Source organism: Rhinolophus sinicus, chromosome 7, assembly GCF_057876585.1.
Source record: "Rhinolophus sinicus isolate RSI-liver-muscle chromosome 7, RSI-T2T, whole genome shotgun sequence".
Classification (NCBI taxonomy): domain Eukaryota; kingdom Metazoa; phylum Chordata; class Mammalia; order Chiroptera; family Rhinolophidae; genus Rhinolophus; species Rhinolophus sinicus.
Window position 1 is genome coordinate 5,832,113 of NC_142507.1, and position 23,043 is coordinate 5,855,155.

The 23,043-nt window shown below is 38.9% G+C and overlaps 1 long non-coding RNA gene across 1 annotated transcript in view; it reads left to right on the forward strand.

Annotated features, from left to right (window-relative positions):
* LOC109444085 (uncharacterized) overlaps positions 1-17,319 on the forward strand; it is a 181,305-nt gene extending 163,986 nt beyond the window's left edge. Inside the window, exon 4 of the long non-coding RNA XR_016021678.1 lies at positions 17,203-17,319. This is a non-coding gene — a long non-coding RNA (uncharacterized LOC109444085). The remainder of the gene's footprint in view (positions 1-17,202) is intronic.
* Positions 17,320-23,043: the final 5,724 nt, after the last annotated feature.

The window sequence follows — 23,043 nt, forward strand, 5'->3', positions numbered from 1 at the left end:
ATTTCTTATTGAGCAACAATGACAACAGACCCACTTTTTGATCACCGATCACATTCCAGCATTGTGCTAAACACCTTCGAAAATCAGCTCATTGATTTCATGGTTTATCTTTACAAAAACAACCATTTTACTGAGTCTGAGAGAAGTTAATATCTTGGCCCAAATCACAAAGCCAGCAAGTAACATCAGATCCCAGTAAGTAAAACGACAGAGCCGGGACCTCGATTCAGATTTGGTTTACTCCAAAGTCATGTACTTTAACTTCTATACTGCCTTCAAAGTACTAAATCAAAACCGACGTTCTTGCATCTTCAAAGTAAAGCAGAGGTCAACGTGGGGAAAATATCAGTTAGAAACACGGTAAAACACGCTTGTACATCAGAAGCCTCGCAGGCACAGTCGATTATTCTCTCCTCATTCCTCACGTCTAAATCTTTTCCAAGTGTTGCTCCTATTTATTCCGACTGTTGCTGTCCTGCTTGTTTACGTGCCTCAAATTTGGTCCCATGAATCCATCCTCTGCATTATTGTCCCTTTATCACGTAATGATCAATCTAGTATACAAATCTGACCCTGTCACCCTCACATGGAACCCTTGTCAATGGTCCCTCAGTACCTGATCCGATACCCCATACGTGGCATGAGATTTAGCCCCAAACTTCCTCTCCTCCCGCCCGGTTGCTCCCACTAGAGTCCCCGGTGGTGCAAAAGCGCACATACCTTTCTGCACACAGCATTCTGTGGTGCAGTCCTTTCACCTCGAGGCGTGAGTCCTATCTCCTCGGATGCTTAAACACTTTTCTATTTCTAACAGATCCAGTATGCGTCTCTATCTTAGCACCTCCCATTTGCTTCTGCAAATGATTTTGGTGAGAAATCGAAAGATCCAGCATTTTCTCCCAGGTTGGCCATATCTTTGTATTCAGTTGCGATGTGATCTCAGACCAACAGTTTCATTATCTGGAGCTGAATCTCAATTTTCTGATTAGTGTAAGGGCTTCCTTGGCTCATCCTTGGACATCATTCCAGGCATAAACTGTCCGGTTACCATGCTAACTCCCCTGCGTACCAGATATTACATTTCAGGACATAGAATTCTTCTGGAGGCCACAGATACGAATCAAGACGAGATCTACACATAAATAAAAAGCAAAACACAAGAACATTTCTGTTTTGTAGGCAGAAACTGCTCCCCGGGCCCAAATATCCACCCTGAAATGATATGCTACTAGTTAGAAGGAACTAAGAAAATGTCAATGGAAAATTGCAGCACAGCACCCCAGGTAGAAAGCATACTCTAAACCTCAGGACTCTGTCATAGCCTTCATGTATTTTTCTGTCTTATTCTATGTTTAAAGCTGCCAGAATGGTCCTGCGTTCGACCTTTACACCTAACGAGCCTACTGAAACGTTACAGGGCCGAAAATTCAGGAGCCGTACCCTTGGCTCTGAAAAGTCCTTGTTCCTCAGTGAAACAAAGGTTTAGCTTGAGCCACAATATCAGCCGTGGCCCTGGACCCCACATGAAAAGAGCCCTCATTAGTGTGGCTGGGCTGACGGCTTTCTGGGACTGTCACAGCGTTCATCTTTTAGCTATAACATGCGCAAGTTACTGGTGTTGGAAAGCTGGTCGTGGAGTTTACAAAAATCCCAAGAGTCATACACACTGTATTTCAGTCCATCTCCCTACTTAGAAGGCTAAAAATGTAGTGGGAGAATTTGGGGACTTTAATGGGTTGGGGGGAACAAAGGCAAGTAAAAACACAGTGTCAATTTTTACATTGTTAAAGGTTGAAGGCTTTGGTAAAGTGAGAGTTGGTCACAGCCGGCTGGTTCCTGAAACTAGAATCCTTTTGAGGTTATTAAGAATCAATTAAGTATTGTTTCCCCAGGCCTTGCCATGGCCCCTTGGCAATTTATCCAGGCTTTGTACGTTCAGAGCCTCTTTGTAGGTGCAGCATAAATAGGTCTGATTTAGATGAAGAATAGGTTTAAAACTAATGAGTGGATCTCTGGGACAGACTAATAAAAGCTTTACAAGAAATTTTCTCAACTATCTTCCCTGCATGCACCCAACTTGAAAGTGTTTAGCAGTTCCACCTTCCTTCTTTAGACCATAGGGACAAAATTAAGGACCAGATTTATTAAAGCCCCAATAAAAATTATACTGAATTATATAAACGTAGCTAAAAGTACGTGACTTACAGTAGTGCTGAGATTTCAATTTGTGTTTGGCGAAGGAGACAGTTGGTTTTACTCTGAGAAATTATAAAAGTCATAGTTAAAAAAAAATATTGTTGAGGGATTTGTTCAAAGCAGATCATAGATCTCAGCTTTTAGGGAATTTATTTTGAACCCCCCTGAAGCAGACACTGCAAATTTTTACATTCTAATGAGTGAACCAAAAACATATATTTCAAAGCAAATAGCACTCATAAATGACATTTATGACACACGAGGTTGCTGACTGCTGTGCAGGGAGCGCCGTGTAATGGCGCTAATATGCACTCGAGCTTGATTTTCTCAGTTCCCAACATGCTCTAATTCCACACTACAAATCTTTAAATGGCAGTTATATTTTAATTAATGTGATTATGCGCTGCCATTAGCAAACCCTCCCCCAGCACGTTTCTCCTGCCAGGACCATGAATGCCAGTAAACCATTAACATAAAAGGGATGTTTGCTTATTAAATTCATCTACACACATAGGCAAGGGTTGCAATTGTTGATTTGCCTCTGAAAGAACAGAATGAGAAGGAGTTGCTTAGAGCCTGGCAGTCGCAATTATCTGGTGTAATTAAGTCTAATTTATAAAGCCCCCCTCGAATGAGAAAGTAACAATTTTTGTTAATTAACAAGAGCATTTGTAAAGCTCGTTAACTCCATCTTTCACAGTCTGCCTGAAAAAATGGGAACATATGGCTGTGACGATGGAACATGTTGCATATTTGTATTTTGTGCATTAATCTGTTTGTAAGGTCTAATGATTGAAATGGGAGCTAGAAATGGACGTTATATCACCGAGGGAAGAAGATCTACTGTTTTCATTTATCTTTATGGCAATGCGAGTGCTTTGCCATTATCTTCCGCATACGGTTTCATTATTCTGATACAGCACTCTCTACACTGCCTCCTGCCATCTCACCCATAAGCCTGCAGGGTACAAGAGCACTTATCTTTCCTGATGACTGTTGAATCATTTAAAACAAGTTATTAGTGAAACAATTAAAATGATATTGGTTCACAATTGTATTTATAGCTGGCAGGCATAATGGAACATTCTGAATAGCAGTTGGGGGTTCTCCGAATGGATGGAAAATGCTGTTAATCAGAGACAGGAGAAACCTCTACAGAAAAACCTAAATTGCAAGAGCACATTAATTGTATTGGAACATTTCATTTAATTGAGAACAAAGGGAAGGTAAAAATCATATTATCAATGTTTTATGAACATGAAGAAATGGGGAAATTACTATGTCATTTGTCACCTACCTTCTGTTGGAAGTGAAAATTAAAAAGGCAGTATTTAACTTTAACAAGAGCAGGCCAAATGCGTCATGTTGTTACACATTTTCATTTTCGAAGGGAGCACCAAAATAAAACACAGTAAGTAAATTAATTAACTAATAAAGACGGAGAAAGACATCGGGCTGAATACATGGAAAGATTCCAGTGAAACTTAGAGATTGTTAAATGGCTGTAAAAGACAATGAAGTCTGACCCTGCTTAGTTCCACTCATGATTCTTAAGGAATTACTGTGATCAGATCGTTTGCCAAGAGAGGATAAATATGTTCTTTCTTGCCTTGGTGGTAGAAGTCGCTGAAATTTATCAGAGATGATTGGCAGCATATAGGTAGATGGATAGCAAAGTTCTTCACTCACGTAAACCAATTCATCTGAAATATGCCCTAACTGGAATTGTGAATGGGAACTGTCAATCATACCACGTCGTATGTGAGCAGTATGTTTATATCTGCTTGGAGGAGGCAGGGATGAAAGACAGAGTTGCGGTAGATGCCAGTGAGAATGAGGTGGGTTGGAATAAACAAGGCTCAGATTACAGTTTTTTTCCCTAATAAACCAACTCTTTTGGGAACTCATATTTCTTTAGTGAAAGGCTAGTTCATTAAATCCATGAGCTGGGCTCTAGAGTTCAAATCAGTTTATTTGGGGGCTGTATTCAAAACATAGACCTCGATATAGATAGTTTTATTGCTGTCAACAACTAAAAATGTTTGATTGAGGTTGACATAAATATAGAAAGTCCACTTAGCTTAAGTGTAGCGCTAGTTATCAACCCAAGCACTGTGATTCCAAGATGGCAGTTGTGTGGCTGAGATATGGAACACACAGATACGGAACAGAAAACACGTTTTTACATACAAGAAGATCCTGAAGTGGAAAGTGAAATAGTGAGATGAGGTTTCAGATGAGGAAATATTTTATTGACTGAGAAGGCCTGAACCTGTTGAAATGATTGCATCAAGAAATTTTACACAATTTGAGGCGAGTTGCACGGTTGTGGAATTTAAAGAACTTGATTCTAACAGTAGCAGCTAAGCCGATTTACATCAAGATAGAAGAATTTTGGACCTTAGCTGGTTCAAGTGTATTATTATTACAAGTCTGCCTATCACATCTGTACACTTGATTATTACAATAAGTAGTTCACTTGCTTTTCTTTTTTGCCTTACAATTTTAAAACTGCAACTCGTACCAAATAAAATCAAGACTAATAAAATAGGAAAATACTTAATGATCCGTAATGTGGTATTTCTAAATTTTCTCCTAAAATATATAGAAAAGAAAGATCTGACTATTAAAGTTTTGTTCAGTTAGGTTTTCAATAAAAATTCCAATACATTTATTATTTTATTCATGAGAAAGTAGAACAAATATTTTTGTATACTTGACATAAATGCGTGATGACAGGATAAACCTTAAAGACCATTTCTATTAGGTCTATATAAGAAAATAAAACTGAATATGAATGTTATGCCCAGTCTGTTCATCTTGCAAGTCTATCTTATTTTGAAGTACCAGGACCCACTGATTGGTGAAAGAAGAACAATTGGATTATATCTGAGTTTCTTATCCACGGGTACCATTCCATTCCATTCGTTTTACTTAAATTCTTTCTTCTATACATTTAAGCCTTTGTAGAGGAGGCAATCTCAAATCTATAAAGAATCATTACAAAGAATTTAATGAGACAAAACAAGTGTGAAGTTCAGAGCTTGAAGGAAAGGAAGGAATTGTTTTTATTTGTCTGTTTTATTAACCATAATGTTCAGATGGGGACTAAACTAATTCCGGTGACCACGTTGTAAAGTATAGACATGTGTAATCACTATGCTGTACAGCTGAAATTAATATCATATTGTCAGTCAAAAGTAAATTTTTAAAAAGAAAAAAATTGTAATGGCCATAGTGAAACTAACAACAAGATGTAGATTTAATTAAAAATGCTGACAAAAGAAAATGAAGAAAATTCTTCATGCTGTTCATGACTAAAATGTGCCCTCCTAAAAGCGTGTTGGATTTTCTAGTTTGAGAATCTTCGTAACTGTGGAGAATTATTTGTATAGTCTCTTATGAATCCCAGAAATGGAAATCAGATACAGGAGACCGCCTGCAGTCTGAGGAGTTTGAGAAATGTTGATTAAACTATATATGTGAAAAGTTATCAGCAAAATGAGGGAACCCAAAAGTATAGTTTAATACCTACAGACACGTTAAAAACTACCTAAAGATTACAGCTTCAAATACGTTTTAACTCTTTTTTTATTTTTAAAGAGTTTTTCTTTTTTTCTTTTTTTTAATTTTTATTGGGGAACAGTGTGTTTTTCCAGGACCCATTAGCTGCAAGTCAAGTCGTTGTTTTCCATCTAGTTGTGAAGGGTGCAGCTCACTGGCCCACGTGGAATCGAACCGGAGACTTTTGTGTTCTGAGCACTGTGCTCTAACCACCTAGCAAACCGGTTGCCCCATTTTAACCCTTTAGATCATTATAATCACGCCATCAAGGGACAAAAGCTCCTAGCATTGTAAAGCAAATCATATGCCACTGATATTCTCATTGTATAAAGATCAATTTATAGAAGGCGATACATGAAAAACAAAACAAAACAAACAAACAGAAATCACCGATAAGCATTTCTCCTCTAAATTATCAAACTCAATATTTTAGTTTAATGGTGATGTGTAGCCAGTGTTAACGAGTCGGAAACAGTATTCCAGCTTTGTGACGATGTCATAAAAATTTGACTTGCAATGTATATGGCAAAACCACCTTCAACTATCCTACACTCACAAGGACACCCATGTACATGTACAGTTTCTCTGAAGCCTAATTTCAGAATAAATCAAAGTTTAGCAAAACTTACACTTCTCAAGAGAGTTCATCAAGATAAGCTAATTTTACCCTTGCCCTACAGCATTTTCCCAGCTAGTGGTGCTGTGTCCTCAGGACTAAATTCTGGTTAGCACAGTGTTTTCAGGGGGTCTGCTTCCCAGCCTGGCCAGCCCCAAGACCACTGGCACCAGCGGCGGGTCCCAGACAATACAAATAATAACAATAAGAATATTTTTACAAATATTATCTTTCCTTTAAGCATCCCCAAGTTTTCATGGTTAAATATTTCTTAAGAAAAAACTATGAAAGTTCACTCAAATAGATTGTTTCTCACATCTAGGGTCTTTAGGAGCAGGCCATGCTGATTTTTAGTTTCGTCTAGTTCAGATTTACTGAATAAGGAAAATGGAGAGCAAAGAAGACTTAACTTTCCTAATGATAATCTTTACTCTGACTTCCCTTTGCCTTCCTTGTTGTGAGAGAGAGAGAGAGAGAGAGAGAGAGAGAGAGAGAGAGAGAGAGAGAGAGAGAGAGAGAGAGAGAGAGAGAGAGAGCGCGCACTGGATGGAAAGCTGAAAAGAAGCTGAGTCTGAGATCTGAACTGCAATATTCTGAAAGTATACTCTCCCCAAATCCCCACATTCTTAAGGATGTCTCTGGCTTCTCCATGGCCAAAGAAAGCAGGAAAGCACGAGGAAGTCAGGAAAATTATTCTTTGGTTATACTAGTAAGAGGTCTTTCCTAATTGAGAATGGAATTCAGGGCAGTTTCATCAGGGGTCCTGTTAAATGTGACTTATGTTTTCTCTGTCCTGTGAAAGCCATGTCAGACGCTGCTCTGTTCTGAGGCTGTCAGGCCCCGTGGCAGAATCACTGCTACCAGAGCCGTCCGTTACCAAGCAGAACATTCTCTTTGGCGAAACTCCCATAGTCCCTTTGTTTGACTAACTTTGAATGTTCTTTCCTAATCACCTGTGATCTCATTTCATCGCATCTGATTTCACAGAAGCTTGGTCACTACCTAAACTTGGAGGCTCTCGGGGCATGCCCTGTCCTGCTGTTTCTTTGCTTCATGTCTTCCTGTTTCTGCTTTCCTCCTCCTCCAACCTTCACAAGGACTCTTCTGAAACTTCCTACGATGTCACACTCTTGCACTCATCCTGAACTAGTTCTTTATTACTGGCCCCAAAGGTTGGAAAAGCATTCTTCCACTTTCTCATGGGCAGTTTCAGACCACACATGCTCCCCGCGTGACTCCCTTCCCAATGTGCTGCCCTTGCCTTCTCTCCTTGCTGCTCTCTTCTGTTTTCCCGTAGCTGCTCTCCGGTGAAGGATCAGTGTTCCCTTCCTGATTCCCAGACAACGTGCTCTGTGCCAACACTCTTCACACACAGGTTGTCCGTCCAACCGTCCACATTTGTGATTCTTCACTTTTGATCTCCCTGCATTATATGCTCAGTGTAGCCATCCCTTCCCATGAATATATCATGACTTTGTCGTCTAGAAATCCCCTCAGATAAAAAAATTGGATCTTGAATTCCTTAACCTATATCCAAAGCTACATAATCATTCTGACTCTCTTACGCCCTCACTTACACGTGGTACCTTTTATGATCTCAATTTTCCATTTATCCCACAACTTTCCCCACATACTATACCCCACTCATCAGCAACACTTAGATTGCAGTGCTCAGAAGTTCAGGGATGACAAACTACCCATTTCTTGATCTATGCAAACGGTGCGAGAAGGCAGTAGAACTTGGCAGACTTCATTCGTGATTATCATAAACACTTAACATATCTTCCTGCGACTTCCTTGCTCTTACTGCCAACCCCAACACAGATTCGAGCTTTTCCCTGGTGCAGTGGGTTGTGGGAACCACACAGCTATCAATGCCCCACTTCTAATGCACTCCACTTGTAAAACACGATTCTAGATCAAGTACGCAGCACTTCATCGTACATACCTGTGCTACCAAGGGAACTGCTGGAAGAAATGCCACCGCTTTGAAGACTGCCACCCCTACACACTCACAATTGTTAGTCTCCTACCAGATCTTTTAACTCCACTTAACACCTAACTCTGCTAGGGTATTATAATAACTCTCTGTTGAGAAAATGGAGGCCCTCGGTATTGACTTGAAAGTGTCTGTTTTCCTCTGTAAGTTCTTCTCTCTGCCCCTCAGGGCGAGATGATAACATGACCTGTGTCCTGTGATAAGCTAGGCCTTCTCGTGTCCCTCCTGTTCCATGTTCAGCAAGACCAGGGTCACTTTGCTGTCCCTCATGTCTTGCCCTTCTCTTGTCTATTGCACACACACCCCTGTCAAAGTGATTTTCCTAAAACGCAAAGCTTGTCATGTCACTACTCTCCTAAAATCCTCTTCAGTAGTTCTCCTTTGGTCTTAGACTGAAGACGAGATATTTCAGTGTTGCTTTTAAAACTCTGAATTACTTGATTCCAGATGTTTCATCTCTTACCACACTGACCCTTGTGCTTACTTCCTTTAGTCTGAGGACCTCTATGCTGAATGTTTTGCGTGGAGCACTCCCCTATTATCTCCCCAATTCTTCACTTTATAACCCAGCTTCTCCACCCTTCAATGAGCTACTCCACTTTTTTACCGACCTCAGGTGACCCTTCAGATTTCAAATGAGACTTTTACTCTCTGGAAGAAGGTATCTCTCAACCTCCAGATTTGCACCAGGTGGCGTGCTCCCGTGAAATACTATATTACCCCTAACACAGCTTTCATCACAGTGTGTTTTAAATTTTGTTTACTTGTCTACGTCTCGCATTAGATACTAAGCACTTTAAGGTCAAGTGTACATCTGTCCTTTTTCACTGATTTTTCTTAGAGGACAAATGTTAGGATCTGACACATAAATATTTTGTTAGCTAAATAGCATGAGAATTGGCCCAAGATCATATAGACCCAAGAGCATATGTAGGTCAGAAGCTGACATCTGAAAGGACTCGCAAGAGCATAAAATCTGTTTTACAAAGACAACCAGGCCATGATAAGCATGTGATCTAAAAAAAATTAAGGTCATTTGGAAATTTCTTTTCAGCAAACAACAAAGGCCATTAAAGACTCAGGGTAAATATTGTTACCCAAATTCCTAATTCCTCAGGAATTACCTAATGGTTTACTTATTGAAAAATAAAGAATGCTCAGATTAAGAAGACAGCATTTGTTTCCACAACCTGACAAGTTTCAGACACATTGAGGGTTTTCTAAAGAGAATAATCTTAGTCTCTTTCGATGACCAGACACACGAGAGACTCTGGAGCACCTATGGACTGTGTGAGAATTCAGAAGCATGGAATGGAGATATTGATAAGTGTAGGTGACCATCACAAATCATTGCCTATTAGTATTTTCCACACTGAGGTACAAGAGAGGTAGAAATTGTGTATTACTATTTTTCAACTGCTTGACTGTGTTCATTGAATACACAATTACATTCACACCGACTGAAAAGGATTTCTTGTGTTTTTGTTTACTATGTTCATGCTGTTTGCATTAAGTGATCGCCCTGTATCCATTTTAATTATATATGTTATTTATTAAGTGCCAACTGTATGAGGCCCAAGGTCAGAGTCAGACGAGACAGAGATAGAACCTTGCTTTGGGACTGATTCTTTTAGGGAGAATAAGCCATACTCTTGTCAGAAAGGTCATGACTGTTTTGGCAAAAATTGCCACAGGTAGAGCTAGGGCTATCTCCAGGTTATTTGAGAAATACCTGTTCAGTTGTGTAGGTTAATGAATGGTCACCCGAATTTTTATTTCATGTCAAATGTTGAAGTTACTTGGTGCTTCTCAAACTACAGTAGAATCAAACAGGCAGAATACAAACCCATTTATGTGTATCACAGGTTATAAAGGAAATGCAGCATTTAATGAGATTAAAATTTCTAGTGTCTAGCAAATAAAAATTAGTTGTAAATATTTCAAGATATATAACTCCTCATAGTTATTCTCTTTATTTAGTTTGCTCTTTACTGTTTTCTTTCAGTGAACATAAAATACTTATAGGGAATTTTTTTCCAATACACTCCTGAGCTCAAACTTTCTAGTTCTAGTTTTTTATAAAGTTACAAATATGTTGAGATTTCAATATTACTATCCTGCATGTTTTAGTAACATAACCCTGAAGGTTGCAGAGGTAACATTTTCTATATTTATTAACATTTCTTTATACGTCAGGTCAGAATTCAAAATTTAAAAAAACAACCATAATTTGTTTTTATCCTATATTTAATTTTTTGTTGACTGTATTATTGCTTTTTTTTTTTTTTTAAATAACAACAAAAAAGTTGTCTTAGCTGGTGTGGGAATGAGGATCTGCTGTATTTAATTCGGTACTAAAGTCAGGGTAATAATTATATCTACGAAATGATGCCATGTGGTTGGCAGCCACAAGAAAACAATAACATACACTTATCCTTAAATATCCCAGAATAAAATGTGCCTGGTGTCTATATTTTAAATGAAATGAATGGGCGAAGTCAGAGGAATAAATACTGGACTGGCAACTTCCACCAAGTTCTGTTTCTCCCCAAATTATTGACATAAAACAAGAGAGTCAAATGTCAGCCCACATAGCACACTATTAGTGACAATGAAAACTCACCCATTGTCCTTCTGAAACTGTGGTTCCCTCCAGCACGACCCTGAAATCCACAGGTCTCCAAAATGTTGCTTACACGAGGCGCTAGGAGTTTGAATTACTGCCTGAGTCATCAGGTCACAGAGACCTCAAATCGAAATTTCTGTTGTTTGTTTAGGAAATGAAAGAGATTTGTAGAAATATGGAAATTACAGTCTGTCATTTTCAGGAAAGTCTCTTTGTTGTAGGCATTCTGAAGAAATATGCAAGTGCTATAAACAACCTAACACTAAAATTTTTTTCAAGGCCACAACTCAGAGAAATAATAAATATAATTGATAGGCTTAGAGATCATGAAGGAGCTGGTGTTTGTGGAGGGGTTTTTGCACCCCCGCGTTCCATTACTGAAATAATTTACTTTTATAGCTGGTGCTGATATTGGAATCTGTACATTTCTGGTACAAAGTAACTTTAGGCATTTAAATATATTTTTACGTTCAAGGGAAAACCAGAGACAGCAGCTTTGGTGTTCCCAACCACTCTGGATGTCTTATATTTCCTTCTGTTAGAAGAGTGTACCACAGTCATTCAGTGCATGGGGAATGAGATCCTAAGCTCAAACCCTGTTCGGCAGTGGTGAGAACACACAGCCAGCTGAATGGCTTCCCAGATCCCAGGCGTACGTTGCACTTCCCAGGCTGGATGCCGACACACACGGCTCCCTAAATCACCCCTACTTTAATATCCCGGCCCTGCTGAAGGGCCTGGGTAGATGTAAGTCTGAAGAGAAGCCTGCCACTGTTGGATTTCATTCAGCTGGAAACAGGAACACGAAACAGCCACTGGGAATGGGTTTTGCTTACATGGGAAGTCCTCCCAGCCACTGCTTTAGCTCCAGTGACCTTTTCTCCAACACTTAAGACGGCAAGGAACTTGGCGTTGTGGGAGAGGGGGAGAAAAAAAACAAAAAAACAGATTTCAGAATTTTGGTTGGCAGGGCTGCAAGCTACTGAGACCATATGAATTCTGCAGCTAGAGGCCAACTGTGAAAGCCGGGGCTCACTCCTTCTGTCAGCCTAGAGAGCCTGCTTCAGGATACACATGCCTCCTTTTTTTTCTTTTTTGTAAAGAATATTTCTGGTCGCGATGGTACACCTGCTCATATGCATCCCCCACCCCCAGCCTAAATGAACAAGTTCCGGAAGCCCGTCACAACAGGACAAGATTCACCTCTCCCGTGTGAGGCTTTCACATTGCTAAAGACTGGATGCTGACTTTTGGTTAGCTAATTGTTGGCCTGCGGACGTCCAACATTTCTCATTTTACCCACAGTGAAACATAAAACCTCTCCGGGAAGCTAGTGCATCCGTAGAAGAATGGCTGTGTTTTTACTTGTCAGCGCTTTAGGAGGTGGGTGTAAATAAAGCACCCTTTTGCACTGGACGTGAGTTCTTGTTTGGCTCCCGTCCCATTTCACACATAACAAAATGGAGGCAGGTCTGCACTGTGTCCTACAGCCGGTCAGGGACATATGGGAAGTCTGCAATAGGAGACAAAAGTATGTATCATTCCCTGTCACAATCCTGGAACGTTGTTTTCAACTTTACTGGCTGAATATGTATATATATAAATATCTGTAAAAGAGTACCTAGTATATTCAGCTCTTGCTGAATACCACTTTTAGGAAATACATACTTTTCTTGCTGCTCAATACCACAAAAGTAGAATTTAGAACACTTAAAATATATATAAAAGCTGTGGTTGCTGTTTTCTTGGGAGGAAATCCTCTATTTCTCAACCCTCATTTATTACAAAATGCGTTTGGATCATTACAGAGAATCAGGAATTATTTCAGTCCCGAGAGAGAATGTTTCTTCAAAGAAATTTGTTCTTTTGTCAGTTTGTTATACGGATGGCCTCTAACCCTGCTTTGTAAGATGTGAAACATCTCTTTGTATGATGTGGAAGGGAACAGAGGCTTGCTTCCCTATTATTCTATCTGATAGCTCTATCCGTGTCCATTTAACTCTCATTTGGTCGGTATAAATGGAATCCATTGGTTGTAATTTATTTCAGGTACAGATTAGTTAACAAATTTATCATAGCAGTCTTGATACGACTGTAGGTTAAACAGTCTCCAATTAGGATAAGACACAGTGTTTTGCTAGACAATTCTATATGAGCAAAGCACCACATAAGTGCCATGCCTCTCATCTGTGGTAGCTAATCAGTTACAAAGGGAATTGAATTCTCAAATATTGCCAGCATATTTTGCTGCTGAAACTTTTCTAATCTCTACGGCATGCCAGCCCTTGATGTTTCAGAAAGCTAGCCACCTTTTTAACCTCCAATGGACATGTTAATTTCTACTCACATAGGAGAAAAATAGAAACTTTTCAACTTAGTGTAGCAGTGAACACTGGTAAACAGACAAACAAACCCGGGAAATGGAAAGACTGACTCAGAATGCTATAGCCTCATGCTCAGTGTATAAATTCTGTTAGATGCTGATGCCTCGACTTACTTTCTATATCAAAAGCAATGTTTTTCCTAAGGCGATATTAGACTAGTTTTTAATGCTAGTGGACTGAGCTATGATAATGACTAAAAAATTTAATGATTTTTTTTTTTTTACTTTAAGTTTTGTTATGAGGAAACTTACATGAAAAAAGATGAATGTTAGCTAAATACTCTGTATCAGAGGTGAGTTGGACCTCAAAGTGATGACGTCTTAATCACCAATAAGGCTGTCATAAATATAGCAGCAACAAGTTTAAGAGAGAATCACATTTCAGGGTTCATGCTTGAAATTAACAACCCACAACTTTGTAGACTCCACTGCAATCTACCGCGTTGAAGAGAGGCAACGTTTATATTCAGGGATACCTCTTACATTTTCTAGGATTTCTTGGCCTTATTAATTTAAATCTCCCTCTCCATGCATGCATGTAGCCAAGATAATTACTAGAAGGCAAGATCAAAGCCAGCACATTATAGTCCTATTCCATTTTCTGCTGATGTGAGTGATCTGCCTGTCCTTTGATGTCGTATGCTTCTACAGCAAAAGTGCAGAGGATAAAAATACTACACCATGTAATCTGGCATTTATCCCATGAGAGCAGAATTCCAAATCATGACACATGTCAAGAAGTTAAAAAAAAAATAACTTAAAAGAGTCCTATGCTTTATAAAGTGACACACTCTGCATTTAAACACCATCAAATATCATTTTCCATTACAAATTTACTCCCTGATATAAAATTCAAAGAATTTTTGTAACTTTAGTAGAAGAAAATAGTTACCATATTTACTAGCAGTTACATTCAACGTGTGTCTGAGCCTTCATCCGCCTAACGAGGGTAGCTGAGAGGAAGCAGACACACAGTGTACACACACACATGTATTTGTGTTTGTGCCTCCATTCAAGGATTCAGAATCAGTTTATTGTGTACCCTACACACAGAGCCAGCTGGCTCTAGTGTGCTATGTATCTTCTATCATGTACGTAAGTCATGAGGCTGACCAACGGGCAGATCACTCACTACTTCTTACTGATCAGAGAAAAAGAGTTTTTGGTCCATAGTATTATATAATATTTTAACAAATATTTTCTCTTATGATCTCTCCCTGGTAATGTTCTCTTGGATAAATGTTGTTAGTCTGATCTTACTGTATCTGACAGTGTCTGTGGTGTCCTCGTTTACCTTTTAGCAATATATTAAACGTGTGCGTGCGTGTGTGTGTGTGTTTTGCTTACACACACACACACACACATATATATGTATATATATATATATATGAGTATAGAGATTTCAGTATTATTTCTAGATTAGCTTTCTGGGTAAATTAAATTTGTTCTTGCCCTTTTGAAGGAAAATAACATTTTTCCAATCATTCCTAAGTTCCTAGTTGATTCTGGTTCATTCCATCTTAGACTCAGAGCCCTCTAAGGTATGGTGATCAGATCTAAATGTTTTGTCAGGAAAAAGAAAAAAATGTCAACTTCCTGGCTGTCACCTCTAAAGTACAACACCCAGTACTCAGAAAATTAGTGTGATGGAATATGACTTAACCCACGTACTTCACTTGAAATCAAAACTTTTTATTTTGAAAAATAATGGCTTTCCTCTTTCCTGTACAGAAAATTTTCCAGGACTTCCAAATGCCAGAATGATTGTAAGGTGTGGTGATGTAACAAGACTACATGGAAATACCTATCTCAGAATGAGCATGTCCCAAACCTGAGTCCTGATTCCCTCCACAGCTGACCCATTGGCGGTTCCCCGTACCCATACGTGGCACATCCATCCATTCTTCTAAGTGCTTCAAAGTACTTAATCCACCTAGATTTTCTTTATTGTTCAGCACACCATATCCAAACCATCAGCACGCTTTGTCCAGTATCTGGCTGCATCTCAAGGCCAACATTATCTGGACTCTTATCTAGACTATCACAGGACACTCCTAACTGGTCACCCTACAGCCAGAGTAATCCAATTGCGATAAAAGAAGAATAGCATATTTTCCCAAAATAAAACCTAGCCAGACAATCAGCTGTAATGCGTCTTTCGGAGCAAAAATTAGTATAAGACCTGGTATTATATTTATTATATTATATTATATTTATTATATTATATTACATTACATTACATTACATTACATTATATTATATTATATATTATAATATACCAGTCTTATAGTAAAATAAGACCAGGTCTTATAGTAATTTTTTGCTCCAAAAGATACATTAGAGCTGATTGTCCGGCTAGGTCTTATTTTCGGGAAACACTATAAGTGACTTATGCTTGGTGTCATCTTAGGGCTGCCCTTCTCACTCAGAATTAAATGTGACATCCTTAGAATGTCCTAAAAGATGCTCATGATTTGGTCCCATTTCACATCTCTGCTTCTTCTCCTCCCATTCTCTGTGTCAGGTCGTTGGGATCTCTGTTCTGATGCCATTCTCATCAAAGCTGCTTTTCCTGACCCCACTAACTATAGTAACACCTACCTCACCCCTATCACTCTATGTCCTCCTCTTTTTATTTCTTCTTCTTTATTTTTTTATTTTTTACGAACGGTGCAGCTCACCGTGCCCCATGTGGGGATCAAACCAGCAACCTTAGTGTTACTAGCACCACGCTCTAAACAACTGAGCTAACCGACCATCCCATCTTATTTTTCCATTAGCCTTGATTTTCAAATGATGTTCTCTACAGCCTTTGTCCACAGCCCGCTTTCCCTACTACAACATAAGCGTCATGGGACCATGGGTTTTCACTTGTTCTGTTATTGAATCCTGAATGCCCAAACTGTGTTTGGCATGACTTAAATATCAACAGATACCAGGTTCTTAAATTAATAAATTGGTAAAATAGTTTTGAGAATTGCCCCAAACCTGTTAGTTATTATTCCTATAGAAATGAACCAAAGTACAGTAAGAAGGATACATTTTCTAGAGGAATCTACTAAGTTGGATCATCAAGGAAACTGACATATTAAGAATGTAGTAACAAAGTAATTAATGTTATTCTACAGGGTAATGATTTTAACTGTTAACAAAAGCAGTTTAACTTGGTTATTAAAATTTATCTTAACAACTCAGGTTTGTGTATCTCTCTTCTCAACCATATTCTTGTTCTATTATTCCACCATCACTTCAATTCTGACTCCATTAAGAATATGTTCTTCCTTATGTATTGTGCTTTACACTCAAATTATAATATCTTTTGCTTAATACACTTATTCTGACTGTATGATATAGAGGAAACTCAATTTTCTCTTATTAGAATGTGATTTTTCTTTCACTCGTCTGACAGCTGTCCACAATAAAGGCTGTATTTCCCCAGTCTCAATTGTAAATATCTGGGGCCACACAAATATGCTCCAGGAAATGGAAGTATTGTATGTGTCTGTCGCACATGTCTTTAAGAGCAATGCCTAGGCCATTTGTGGAGCAGGCTTTTAAATATAAACTAAAATTTGTATTTTTTTTCTTTCTTTTCCCATAATAATAAATTTGTAGCTGGGAAGCAGATGCCCAGGCAGACACTGCATTCTCCAGCCTTAGTCACTCCTGTATGTAGCCATGGAGTGACAGTCTTGCCATTAAAAGATGAGTAGAAGTGATTGATATGTGTCATTTCTAGGTCCAGGGTGTAGAATATTACATGTATGTTCTATCTTTCCCTTCCTGTGAGCTGAAAGGTGGATATATCTATGTTCTAGGTTCCACTGTCGGAACTAAGACCAGAGACGATGATGAAAAAAGGTGGATGGAATCTGTGTCCCTTACTGACCACTGAAGTGAAGAGCAGCCAGGGTGATCAGCCTGGAACGATGCATGTAAGGAAATCAAATGTTTTCTTTGTTCTTGAATCACATGTTTGGGCTGTGTCAGTAGCTTCGCTTTTTCTCCTGAGTAATGCACGGTGCCTTCTCCTCCAACCATTCTTCTGGTTAGAATGTGAATTTGGATTGTTGGAGCTTGACCAGCCATCTTGAACGATGAGATAAACGCTACATGTAAGTGACATAAGGAACCCACAGTCCTTTAATCTTGAAACACATTAGAGCTCCGAGCTTCAGAGCCTCAGACTGTGTGTGAAAGACTTTATTTTATCCACTTTTATTCTGGGTTCCTATCACTTGAGGTGACTCTAATTCCAACTAATAAACCATGTTGTATTTCCTACCAATTTAATTGCAGATGCTCCTCAACTTAGGATGGGGTGACGTTCCCATAAACCCATTGTAAATGGGAAATAGCGTTGTCGAAAACGCATTTAATGCACCTCACCTACTGAACACCATCATGTACCCTCGCCCTCCTTAAACGTGCTCAGAACACTTCCATTAGCCTACGATCAGGCAGTTATCAGCATTTCATCTCAGGGGTAACTGCCTTCCTCTTCTAATCACCAGAAGCAGGAGACACAGCTGGGTGTTTTGTAGACATGATGGGATGCGAAAACAGAACACGCAATATCCAAAACACGCTGGCCACACAGTACACTGTAGAGTGCCGGCCATTTACCCTGGTGACCGCCTGGCCGACTGGGAGCTGTGGCTGCCGCTGCCCAGCCTCATGAGAGAGTGTCGTACTGTATATCACTAGCCCGGGAAGTGTCGACATGCAGAATCTGAGGTATGGTTTCTAATGAACGGGTATCGGTTTCGCACCATCGTGGAGTCAAAGAATCCTAAGTTGGTGACCGTTTGTATTTGCTTTCTGTCAGCTATTGGAGAGCTAGTTCAGAAGCAATTCTGCTGTGGCCAAGAGGGAGGCCTCCAGTCCAGATTCCAGCACATTCTTTATTTATTATCCAAGAGAACATGGTTCTTCTACTGGCACTCCTTTTTCGTGAGTTATGATGTCACACGTACAGATGAGTGGGTCTCGTTGTCAACCTGAGACGCAGAAGTTTTCATTACAAAGTTTCCATTTATCTTGTTTGAAGAGTTGCCCGTTTCTTTCCTGTGATATCCTTCGAAGATAAATTTGTTGCAATAAGATAAAGGAAACTCTTCATTGAAAACTATAGCAGACAACTCAGGTCAGTTTTAATGTGTATTTTCCACACCCCACATTATTACAGCAGGTCCAATTACATTTTAGTACTCAGAGACAATTGCTAGGACTTTTTAATGTAATCTGGTGTAATATGATCTCTGAACTAAAGTTGTATATTACAAAATCCCGGCTATCCCTAACCCACTCTGCCTTTATTTTGGAATCATTCTGAAGATAGAGAACCTGAATGGTCTCCAAACTCACATTGCGTAATCCCAGGTCAGGATGTGGATTTTTCATATATTTGGGCAATAGCCTCACCACCCATCCTCCTTCAGAGCAAATTCCTGTAATCATAATCAAGAAAGGATAAAGAACATTGTAAATTGATACCCTGATATCTATCTGGAAGAGCCCTTCTCTTGTTTTATTTAGCTCTCAAAAGGAAGATTTTGGTCTGTTTCAAAAATCCCAGGCAATTTATAATTGACTGTATTTTGAAAATAATAGTGACAGATAATAGTGATAGACTAAAGTAATTCAAGCCTAATGTTGATAATTATAACTAATATTTTGTGGTACACCACAGTTTCTGAAACATTTTAACAGCAGTTGTTCCATTTGGTTTTCATACTAGTTCTGTGAGGCCGGGTGAGCAGGTATTATCATATTACACATTTTCTTTCAGATACATAACTTAAGTCACCTATAACTTAAGCAACTGCACAGCTAGCACCTGGCGAAGGTATGTTTTCAGGTGTGGAGCCTGCTGTATCTTTACTGGATATAGAGTATAAATTAAAAGCTTAAACATCTCTCTATGGAGGTTTGTATTGCTGTCTAACTTTGCACAAATGGAAAATAGTACCAATTATACCAAAATATAATCAATGTAAGAGAAGGCTTAGTAAGACTTCTGCTTGCTTCACTGGAGTGCTGGCCAGTAAATAGAGAGAACACACTTCACGTAGAAGACATGGAAGGTATTCATTAAATACTTTAAGGAAGTTGGTTTTTACTGGTATGGTTTCTTCTGATGCAAATTTTGTTTTTAGTTTTGAAGAAAGCATCAGGTGCCAGAAGAGAAATCTGCACTGGGAAATATCATTCATAATTGTCATCCCCATAACCATTACTCTTATTATAAAAAATATATCACTTATGATATTTTGAGTGAGAGACGTCATGCCTTTTCATATGTTCTTTATACAATGGAAAATCGAGTATAGGGGAAACTTTTTGTTTAGCAGTGATAGTGATAAAGTGATGGTTAACTTTCTGGCCTGTGCCAATGCCCTAATGATATACTTTGAGAGTGATATGTTTCCTTTTGAAATCTCTGAAGCAGTAATCCGGGATACCTCTGTGTGTGGCTGGCTGCCGGAATATTTTGAGCAAAGCGCCTACTCAATATCGTCAATCAAACAATACTTCTTTGTTGTTCTTTAATAAAACTTTTTTTTTCTATAAAACTGCTTGAATGGTAGTTTTGGCATGTTCTGTGGACAACCCGTTTCTGTAAGGATTATTCTGATACCTAGTAAATAGTGATTTCTGAAAAGGACTCGTCGGATACAAAGGCCGTAACTATAATTCAGTAATTTAAGGGGAAAACAAGGAAGTTTGAAAAGGGGTCATTGAAGGAGCTCAGAAATCACTGTAAACGTATGAAAATGTGTACTTGTCCCCTTCCCCTAAGTAAATTGCACAGAAACCTCCATAAATGTGCATACAGCTTCCATGACTTAGGCCCCGGGCTACATATTTAAGTGGTCCCCACTGCATTCACATATAAACAGTGGCACTGTATATTAAGAATAGCAATAATAGCAAAACAACTGTAACATCATTAGCATGATTTTATTTTTATTTTTATGGCTTTTTGACTAGTTTGACAGCTACCTACCGGCTTTTAGGAAATGCCCCAAATGCCAGTTATACATACTTTATGTCGCAGAAGATAGACAGCTTTAGTTTTACTCATGGGACTCTCCATGGGAAAGCTTCCCAGACAAAAATTTGGGGCTCTCGAGTGGCAATGAACATTCCATATACAGGCGCCCTTGTTATCAATTAATTCAACTGACTTCTTTATCAATTTTTTCCCCCTTCAGTCTTGATGGTTTTATGACCTAGACCCAGGCAATCCCCTTAGGCAATCCATGTGATAATTGACACATTTTCTAACACGATATAGTGATGCCCAGTCACTGCTTTCAGGCCGTGACTTGAGTTTATTGGAGGCTGCAGCAGGGGCTCTTTTTATCTTCCTACATCAGAATCCACTGACAGCTCTCCCATGCAGGGACCATGCAGCGCTCTCCCCCAGGAAAATATATGCAAACACCTCCAGAACATTGTAATGGTTGCTAGGCATCACAATGGTGACATCTTTATGATAAACACAGTCTGCAGACGAAAGTCTAATAAAAGAATAACAAATTATTACATCCAGAGGGCAATTTTACAAGATTAACGGGTGTAATAAATGACTACTAGAGTCAGAATACCAGGTTACCTTTTAAGGTATTTCACAGTGGAGACAAAATGAACTGGCCTATAAAACCCCGAGAATGTAGGCGAGAATAACAAACTGCTTTTTCATGTTTCCGAAAGATAGTCATGATACTTGCCTTCTAGTAAGGTGAGTTCAGCAAGTAATTATTGTAAAGTAAGATTATGCATGCCATTCAAGCTAAGATGTTTATTATGTGTCATACTGCTGTTGGAATTCAGTGACATTGCAATCTATATACTATCAACCGAATCAAAAACTTGTAGCATCTTATTTCTAAAACAATTTCAATGCTTAAAATATTATGTAATAAATCCCAGGACTCAAATACATTTTATAGTAATTAGTAGGCGTTTCTATAAAAGGCAGTGCATTGCTTCACTTGATGATTTTGATCAGGTGTTCAAAAACTTAAAAGGAAAATGTTTGTAAATGTCCATATTTAATTTACATTGCCTTTTTATTTTTTAAAAATACTGCTTCCTTTCTTTTTCTTGCCTGTGACTATATACGTCTCATAGAAGTGAAGAGAAAAAAGAAGTCTGTTGCTTAAACATTGGACACAGGAATTTGTGATATATAGAATTATTATTTTATTTAATAAAAGAACAGTAGCTATTCAGACATTTCCAGGGGTGTGTCTACTCTTTTCCGAGAAATAAAGAAAATAAAAAGAAATAATAGAGGGAATGGAGGAAGGGAAAGGGAGAGAGGGAGAAAGAGAAGAGAAAGGAAGGCTGGAAGGAAAGAAAAAAAGAGGGAGGGAGGGAAGGAGGGAAAGGGAGAGGAAGGAAGGAAAGAAGAAAGGAAGGAAAGAAGGAGGGAAGGAAGGAAGGAAGGAAGGAAGGAAGGAAGGAAGGAAGGAAGGAAGGAAGGAAGGAAGGAAAGAAAGAAGGAAGGAAGGAAAGAAAGAAGGAAGGAAGGAAAGAAAGAAGGAAGGAAGGAAAGAAAGAAGGAAGGCAGGCAGGAAGGCAGTCCCTGAGGCTTTCCAAGTCTTATCCCCTCCCCAAATGTTCTGTTACCTGGATTTGAAAAGTTGAGTTTCTGTTAAAATGTTTTTAAATAGCTGCTTTAAATTTTGACTCATGGGATATAAATAATACAGCCAGCCTTTATGGGTGCTTATTTTGAGCCATTTGTTGCTGTTATGGGTGGGTCATTTGGACTCAAGCTTGATGTATGGAAACACTGAATTTACATCCCTTTTATTCTTTTTACTGTGGTTCATGAATGTTTAAGATCAGGAGTGTGCTCTATTCTTGTCCTTTTCCCCACTCACCGCCCTCATAGTGCTGGCTACCAGGTAGTGGTCGTTTATAAGGGGATGAGTGTGTAAAGAGTAGTGTTCCAGTAACACCACACTTCAGGTGCCAGAAAGGATGCCCCTCCCCTGATCGGAATGGTAAATATTCCGTATGACTGACCTTGAGATCTCCTCTAGGTGAGTTTGCTGACAGGACAGTTCTGTAGGTGGAGTAGGGAAGTGGTTGAGTTAGTATTGGTAATTACTGGGTATAGATTGGAGAAAGAGTTGGGGAGTGAGGGGTAAGGCAGGCGTGACGGCCCTCAAGAAGAATTCATGCATTATCCTTCTCATTGGGAGATATAGGAAGAGAAGGTGGGCGCTCAATCAACTTGGATGTTTAATGAATACTGATTAGATGGCTATCGGTGGGCATCATTACTCATTTTTTAATATGAATTGCTTTTCTAATTGTCATGTAGTGAATGCTTGATTTATTAATTATTTGAGGATCTTCCTTTCTTTCTGTAGATCCAAGTTTCTGACCTATATCAGAATACTCCATTCCTGTCCAGTTTCCTTATCTGTGAAAATGGGAATGATAATAATAGTTTATCTCATATGGCCGTTAGCGATTAAGAGTGTTGGCACATTTAATGCACTTCAAACAGTGCTGGAGTCTTCTTAAGCCCTAAACACCATCTCAAGAAAACTGTTTTTTGTGAGAGCTCTTGTCCCGAATTGAAATTTGGTTCTTGTAGCATCGATTTCAAAACTGGGGTCATCTAAGCTAGGAGT